The following is a 9537-nucleotide window of genomic DNA, read 5'->3' as shown; positions in this document are numbered from 1 at the left end:
ATCTCCGTCATTTTTGATTGGCTGAAGTAATTACGTTGGTCTTGGTTTTACGACACTCATTTGAAAACCGCTCTATAAGAAGTGAACGAGATAGAATAACCGCGAAAGTGATATTTTGAGGTGACGTTTTCGTCGACGTCGCTGTCGTAGATCTTAAGGTACCTATTCTAGTGTGAGATCGGACGTCAGCTTGCAAAGGCGCCTCTGGCAGCCCCTATCAGTCCATACTTGATCTCAGCTACCCACCCACCCAATCCACGTATGTATGTGAAAGGAAGACAGACCACCACAGACACCCCCTACTCTTCGCGAACAATGCGTGGGGTTTAAAACGTACCACAGTCTACAGTTCTTATCCGAGAAAACTTGAAAGTCTAACCGCTTGCGGTGCGCGGTGTTTCGGTGTAGCTTTTATTTGTTTACAGCCACGAAATCGCTGACCTGTCAGCTCGGCAGGTATAGAGCATGTCGTATGGCAGGTTGTTAGTTTGGCCGGACCAAAACAGGACACCTGCGAATGCCGGGTGAGGGTTTAAAGCCTTGTGGGATACCTATTATAAAATACTATCTGCAGAGCGTGGGGTACGTAGTTCCCGGGCTTGTGAGCTGCCTTATTCTTTGTTCCGTCAACCATGAATCATATTGCTGCTTTCTAGGCTTGTTCTTGCCGTGGTCATCGATGTTTCTTGAACTGTCAACTCAATTGTCTGTTAGACATAAAGTTTGTATTGAAGGAAAAAGAGAAAATAACGAAATACCTGGGAGGACAGCGAAGACTACGCTCTTTTTTCCATAGCATAATCTTGCTTTAGAGCGAACTTCAAAGCTGTAATTTTGACCTACATCAATCTCAGGGTTCTCATACGAGCTCAATCTCCATCGAGTTTCACTTCCTGCAGTGCGATTTGCCATGATAATGTGGTCACTATCAACACGCCGTACTACAATTTCATAGGTCTAAACAAGGGAAAACAAACAAATTTAGATTGCGAAACGAAAGGTGAAAAGGTTAAAATGGAACCCAATTATTTTTCTTGGAACTGGCACTGTTTAAAATGATATCGTTGTTGTTATCTCTCCTTTTGCCTGACGACTGAATAGACCTCTTAAGCTAGTACATTTTTTTTTCCCATTTTAGACCACGTGATGTTACTCTTGGGAAAACTTTCTTTCAAATGTCGTCCTATGCACGTGAATATGTACGCATAACTTATGAAAAAACAAATTCCCTTGAGAACATCACGTGGTCTGAAATGGGAAAACAAAACGTACAAGCTAAAGAGGTCTATTGCAATCGCGACTGGAAGCGACATAATTACTATAGATTAAACTTTGATCACATTGGCCTTAAGTTTGTGCGGGAGACAGGGTCGAGCTAGAATTGCATCGTGGGACTGTTTTGGGGGACGGATTTTCATTATGGCGTAAGTGCACGGAGCAATAACTCAAGTTGCAAGAAACCTATATACCAGGAGCTGAGCTTCCCAAATCACCAGAATATTGTACAGTGGCAATTTTGAAACGATGGCCCACTTGCTGAAGTGCACACCTGTCCATTTGATCAACGACGTTGACTTAGTAACCACGTAAGTTATAAAGATCTAACCTAAGTCAATTTCTAGCGTAGAACAATATACGAAAGTCTTTTTCTTTTCAGAGTAAACGACTTCATAAACTGCGGATTGTCACCCAAAACAGTCCCACAATGCAATTCAATAAGGCTCTCGACCTTGTCTCCCGCGCGACTTCAAAGAGGCCAATAGTGCAAGCAGAGCTAGAAGAAACTTAACCACTACGGATAAGGGTATTTACATGAGACCGTAATTTACTGGTCGCCAAACTTTATAGTCTTGGAATTCCTCGGGATTCCACAGCGTTGATAAATGACCTCACCACTACGGATAACTCTCTATCGGACATGTGAAAATTTGCTGATGATACAACGGTCTTGGAAATTGTTCCAAAGTTTGGTGCGAGTAATTTACACGCCACAGTGGACCATGTCCTTAACTGGTCAAACGCCAACAATTTTAGACTGAACTCCCTTACGTGCAAGAAACTCCGTATAGATATCCGCAAAAAAGCAAACATAGACATTCCTGCACTTGAGGTCAATACTAGGGAATTTAAGAAACGACGATGGCTACGTCTACGACAACGCCACAAAACAATAATATCATTGGTTGAAAGATCATAAATAGTCGTGCTGCACGTGCAGCACGGATTTTAGCAAGTATGTTTGCGGCCCTCTGCATAACGACGACGTGAAATCACCAAATTTGAAGTTACGACAACGTAAGCATGCAACGTAAGCATGCAACAGAGAATCCTTCATTCTCTATTTTAACTTCGAAGCCGCTCTTACCGATTTATTTTTAGGATACTTTGCCCACCTTGTACGACGCGAACTAGACTGAATAATCGCGAAAGACTTACGATAGAGCCAAGTTATATTTTGAGGTGGCGTTTTCGTCGACCGTCGCCGTCGTAGATCTTAAATTCCCTACTAACACCTTTGAAACTGTTAAATCAGCTAAAGTAGTGGGCGTTACACTAAGAGATGATCTAAAGTGAAATGATCATGTAGGTAATATCACCGGTATTGACCGTGTATCTCTCATTCAATTTTACTGTGCGTGTATACGCTGTCTTAGAATACACCTCGCAAGAATTTCATGCTAGTCTACCGGGAGATTTGTCTGATCAGATTGAAAGGATACAAAAGCGAGCCCTAAGGATTGTGTATCCAGACCTTTCGTATAGAGAAGCGCTAGGAGACGCCAATTTGATGTCCTTATTTGAAAGGCGAGAACACTTGTGTATCACTCTATTTAATCAGATTAATGAGAGTAATGGCCGCCAAAAACTGGCTAGACCGTTGCCTGCGCGCAACGACACCGATACAGTCTAAGGAAAAAGCGAATTATTAAGACCAAAAGGTTTCAAACTTCTTTTATAATGCATTTTTCAAATAAGCAACAAATGTAAATAGCATGATAATGTTACATTAGGGAATTTTTAGGGTATTTAAGACATTTTATAACTATATTAAGTATTTTCAGAAACCCATAAGGGTTGAAACGTGTAACGCACATTCACAGCTTCCGAACATTCAGTGCGAACTGATTGGTTGAATGTTTCAGTACTAAGTACCATATTTGGAAAGTCCTCGCTCTTGTTGTTCCAAATATGATACTTAGCAAATTGAATATTCAGAAGCTTGTTTCCCAGCACACAAGGGGCCATTACACGTTTCAACCCTTATGGGTTTCTGGTATTTTTAAATGATGTATTTTTATAACACATGTAATTTAGCCGTAAAACTGCGAGTTGTGTTTCTCAGTAAACGATTTATCATCATCATCAGACCGGGACGAACTTGTACCGGTATGAAATTTGTGCAGCCGTTTACATGAAACCGGGACGAAATGCTTGCTGCCTGGTTTCGGGACGAAATGACTTGTTTTGTCTAAAAAATATATGGGCTGATAGCTTGTTCCAGGCTCCCAGATAGAGAGGGCAAAGAGAAAAAAAAAGCATGCGAAAGCTCCCACTCGCTTTTCCCACGCAGTTGTTTTCGTTTTCCCGACTATCTGGGAGCCTGGTACAGGCTAATGGGCTGACCGAAAAGCATACAGGATGGAAATCTCTGGACCGGGTCTGGGATTTGTTGTCATTTACATAAGATCGGTAGACCGGTACGAGAATTTCTCGTCTTGGTCCAGCAACCAAGACGAGGTCAGACCGGTCTCATGTAAACGCATAAAAATAAATGTGTGGAGGCCGATACGAACTCATGTAAATACCCCCTAACTCACACTGGTGAAAGTTGAAAGAAATCGGAAGATTATGATTAACCAATAGATGGTTTGCAGCTAATCTCTAGAGACACAGATAATAATGCTGCAATATACAATTGCTGGCGGACGAACAAAAGGAGCTAATTAGAGATCATTTGTTTTCGTCCACCAACATGGCGACGATGACGTCACTTGAAAACCACCTATTTGCTTTATAATAAGCCAACATAAAAAATACCATAATACTCTTTGTTTGTCCCTCCAACATTTTGCGTAAGCATTATGTTTATTTTCTCTTGGGACTTACAATGGTCCCAAGAGTAACTGGAAACAATGATTATGCAAAGTTTGGGAGGGACAAACAAAGTATTTTTATATTGACTAATACATGAATGCTTTTTAATTGTCATACAAAACTGAGCACATGCTGATGAACACGCTGGTATTACTTCATAATTTATCTAATTTGTCTACTTCTAATACATGGGCTAATCTTCCGTAGTTTTTATCTGCTCTCTTTTCTCCTTGTTTTCCATTTATTATTTTTGTTTTTTCTTCTATTTATCTTAGATTACCAACTGTTTATTGCCAACTGCAATTATTCTAATTATTTAATTATGTTACTCAGCTAGATTAGCTTCTTAGTTATTCTGAGTAACTTTGATCCGTTATTGTTCCCGCTACATATTTGTAAATCTATTTTCCCACTTAAACAAGGTAGGTAGTTGTGAAATAAGAAACTGAAATGTGTTACTGGCTTTTGAAGATATAAATATATATTTATAATGACAGACTACTAACCTCAATGTCTTCCGCATTTTTAGGTTTTTTCCAAGTTAACAGAAAGCCTTCATCGACACCAAAAACGTTTTGGCTATTGTTTTCTTTGACAGAAAAGACATGGACTTGCAGAGAAGTGACCGCACCAACTTTGGGACCCAATCGAACAATGGCTCCCGAGGACAGACCAGATATGCCTTTGACCACTGCTCTGACAGAAAATTTGTAATAACTGCCGCAAAAGAGCGTCAATTGTTTGTGTGTATCAAATACTTTCAAAGTGGTAGTGTCGCCGCAAGAAATACAGCGATAAGACATCAAATAAAACTGAGAAAAAGAAAAAGAAAGGAAAAATATGTTAGTTGATTGATTACTGTTACTGATCGTACGTGTAAAAAACCAAACACTGTTCAAGGGAATAACACCTTCGAACTTTTCAGTCCTTTAATCACAAAAATAAATATAACCCATTTTCCCACCCTTCTCCTTTTCGGGAATCAATGATAAAAGGATGCCATTGGAGGAGGGCAGGAGTGGCCTTGATTTTCATTTGAAATGACCATAACGGGGCAAAAAGAAACTCTTAAGACCGGTTTACACTACAGAAAATTTTTGGCACGGCTCGCGTGAAATTGGCACGGGTCCCAAAAAAAAGGTTCGGCTCGGATAAAACTTGCAGTGTAAACAACCCATCAGTACCAAATTTCATCCCTGCCGAACCAAAATTCTGACCCGTGCTGGGACCTTCGGCGAGGTAGTCCAAGCACGGATGAAAATGGTAAGGGTGCTGAAAAAATGGGCACGGTTCGGATAGAACAAGTAGTGTAAACACTTTAAAGGGCCAAATTTGAGCCTTAATTCATATAAGCTAGCGGTTTTTTAAAGTACATTTCAAGATGGCGGCTCATTCTCCACCAAAATCACGTGGACGTTCTTCATTATAGTTGAACTGCGCATGGCTCCATGAGAAGTTACGTGGGCCCAAGAATTTTGGTACGGTATTTTTGGTACGGTAAAAATGGTGTAGTGTAAACAAAGTTTGCTGTGCTCTTTTTTGGCACCCGTGCCAAAAAATTTCTGTAGTGTAAACCGGGCTTTAGACCACCAATCCTGCAAAAATGAAACACGGAACTTTAACAAAGAAAACGCCCCCTCCAAGAAAAAAGCATATTTCATGACGTCAAGAGTCCATTACACATGAGTGAGAATCTGGTATCAGGCTTGTTTCCATCAGCGTCAGAAAAGTGTTATTTTTAAACCACGTGTGGCGGGAAAACCAATTAGTATACTCGTGAAATTAGAGAATAACTTCACGCGCGTTTTGTCCAAAATCAAATACTTTCCCGAGCCTTTAGGCTAATTTCAATCGTCACCATTTGAGTCCCAAACTTACACCAAATCGGCTAACTCAATGTTGTACCCAGTTTAAGCCTTTTGAGATTAAAACGTTCCAGGTATTAACACATCATTTTAAGTAATGATCCGTGTAAGATTGATAGCAATTTCTTTTCTTATGCGTAAACGGTGCTTTCCCCACATAGGAATGTTATCATACAGGAAGGCCGTTAACGCAATAAAATTCATTTACAGCCCATTTTGAAACGGTGTTTTTTGTGTTAAAAGATTTTGACCAATCACAAGAGTTCCTAAAAAAGTACTGCTACTGGAAATTGCATGAAATGTACTACTCGAATCTCTCCAAAAGTGATCTCCTCACTTCGTCCGAAGATTTGTTATATAGCTTTCTAAATAACCCCTGGATACCAAGACTAAGTGTTGACCAGGTCCAAACCAGCTGTGAAGGAGCGCTGACTGTTCCTGAATGTTTTAAGTGTCTCCAATTTTTTGGCTGTAATAAGTCACCAGGCAATGATGGACTAACAGTTGAATTTTATAAAGCCTTTTGGAATACAGTAGGAAATTTGGTGGTTGACAGTTTAAATTTCGCCTACGAATACGGTGAGCTATCGAACTCCCAAAAAGAGGCTATTATAACGTTGATCGAGAAGAAGGATAGGGATAAAAGATATTTGTCAAACTGGAGACCAATCTCGCTGATTAACGTAGACGTAAAAATAGGATCAAAAGCCATTGCCAAAAGATTGGAAAAGGTTCTTCCTTACGTAATCCATCACAATCAATGCGCATATGTTAAAGGTAGAACAACTTTTGATGCTGTAAGAACCATAGAGGACGTTATGGATTTCACGGAAAAGTGTCATATTGATGGAAGATTGATCTGCATAGACTTTCAGAAAGCGTTTGATACTGTAAATAGGGAATTCATGTTTCGCACTTTATCTGCATTTGGCTTTGGTTTTTCGTTTATTCAATGGGTTTATACTTTGTACAATAATATTTCCAGTTGTGTCCTAAACAATGGCTACTCGACCTCGTCGTTTGCTGTCGAGCGGGGAGTCAGGCAAGGCGATCCCCTATCAGCCTATCTTTTCATTATGGTTTTAGAAATTTTGTGTATTAGCATACGTGGTAATAATGACATTCAGGGAATTCCGGTGGATAACGAAGAGATTAAACTTGGACTATTCCCAGATGATCTGACTGGGTTTGTAAGAAACAACCATTCTTTGACACAATTTTTAGATGTTGTAGAACGTTTCGGAAAATGTTCTGGACTTAAGTTGAACAAAGAAAAGACAGAGATGTTGTTATTAGGTAATTGTGCCCAAACTACAGTATCAAATTGTATCAAGTCCCAGAGCGATAGTGTGTTTAAAAAATCCGTTAAGATACTTGGAGTGCATTTTACATACGATAAACGGTTAAAAAAAAAAGCTGAATTTTGAGGAACTAATAAACGCTATGAAACACAAGCTACGAATTTGGAGATGGCGAGAACTCACCATTATTGGCAGAATCCAAATTGTCAAAACGTTCATTATGTTATGCTTTGACAAGGAATTTTTGAAGAATTCGAATACGATAATTTATGATTTTATCTGGAAAGGCAAAGATAAAGTTAAGCGTTCTGCGATTATAAATGATATCGAAAATGGGGGACTCAAAGCGCCGCATTTGGAAACTATAATTGAAACTCAGAAAATACTTTGTTGCAAGAAACTCGCAAATGATCAGGCAGCCAGTTGGAAAACTATTTTATTAAATTACTTACAGCCAGTTGGAGGTAAAATGATTTTATGTTGTAATTTTGACATTAAAAAACTGCCTATAAGGTTACCAACATTCTATGAAGAATGTTTGAATTGCTTTGCTAAGTGTTCAGCAGCAAATTATGATTCCATTCATATATCTCACACAGTCGAATCAGTTTCAAACATTATTTTATGGAACAATAAATTAATTTGCATTGATGGAAAATCCTTTTATTTTAAAACGTTGCAAGAAAAAGGTATTCTTAGACTTGGGGACTTACTACCTAATATCTCATCATTGGAAGCTTTTAGGCTTATGTCTGTGATCGACGCCCTGCCTTTGGAATGGCGTGAAAAACTCAAAACGTCTGCTTGCGGTATTTGCAACGAACCATTTGTTATACAGGATCAGTGCAAACTGATTTTAAACAGCGAAATAGTTCAAATAAAGTCTGTTGTGTCTAAGACTATTAACAAAGAGCTTCGGAGTAGAGTAATCACTCCGCCGACTGCTCAGTTAAGGTTTAATCATCAATTTCCGGGTGACATCTTGGATTGGAAAAAAACATATAGCCTGCCTTTTCGTGTCACTTCTTACACGACATTACATGAATTTCAGTACAAAGTTCTGAATAAGTGTGTAACCAGACAGGTGCGGACGAGACCCTTGAGCACATTCTTGTATATTGTAACTATTCCGAGAGCTTCTGGACAGAAGTCATTAAATGGCTTGGTGATCAAGGTGTTAAGATTCAAAGGCTCTCACTTAAAGATATATTGTTTGGGATCTTCTCTTGCGAAGATGAATTATATGTGAACCATATCTTGTTGATAGCGAGACAATATCTGTACTCTTGTAGATGCAACAAAAAGTTACCCCGTATTAGGGTATTTATCGCAAAAATTAATATATTATATCAACTTGAGACAATGATTGCCAAGTCAAACGTTGATCCACTCCCTGTTCACTACTTGAAGTGGGGCAAATATGTAAATATTCTATCAGTCTGATATTCTTGTACCTTGTGTATTGTTCTTGGTCTAGTGCGATACTCGTGGGGCTTAGGAAAGCGGTGTATGTGTGTGTGTGTGCGTGTGTGTGTGTCATAAATATAGTATGCATTAAATGAGACTTATGTAGTTTAGTGTAAGGTTCTCTGTGCAGTAGATGTAATTAATATGAAAACAATAAACAGTATTAAAATACAAAAAAAAGAAAAAATCACAAGTGTTGAAAACAAAAGCCAAGAAACGTTTACAATTTTAAATGTCCCCACATGCGATTTCTGTGGTATTCAAACTGAGACCAAATTTTGTTATATGCAAGATGGTTGGAAAGTAAGGATGAATATAATACTGCTTTAGCAAGTTTTGTTAACTTTTGCTGTTTAAGCCAATCGGTAAGTACAGACAATAGAAAAGTTATCACCTTTTCGCGTTCCAATTGAATTCCAACATATTCGTTGACGTTTTGGCTATCGTTCTTATCTGGACCGTTTCTTAATGTCGATGCTATATTATAATGCAAATACAACTCAAAAATAATCTTACCCTCGGGAGATTTGAATTGGGTACAACATTTGGTCAATTGTTTATTAGCTATTGATATCATGGGTGATAAATTACGTTCATAAGACTTCATTTTGGCACTGTAGGAAAAGTTGACATGGCTGAAATTTCGCGGCATAATTAAGGAGTAATTTGTCACCAATGTCATTCATATCAAAACAAAACAGATGATGATTACATTATACGCTGTCACCAACGAGAAATCTACATATCTGTTTTATCTAGCATCTAAAGTAGTTTTCCATTGTTTAAGTTCTTTTATAAGCAGACTGGAC

This window comes from Montipora capricornis, chromosome 13 (assembly GCF_036669925.1).
Source record: "Montipora capricornis isolate CH-2021 chromosome 13, ASM3666992v2, whole genome shotgun sequence".
Taxonomy (NCBI): domain Eukaryota; kingdom Metazoa; phylum Cnidaria; class Anthozoa; order Scleractinia; family Acroporidae; genus Montipora; species Montipora capricornis.
Note: the sequence above shows the minus strand (reverse complement) of the source record.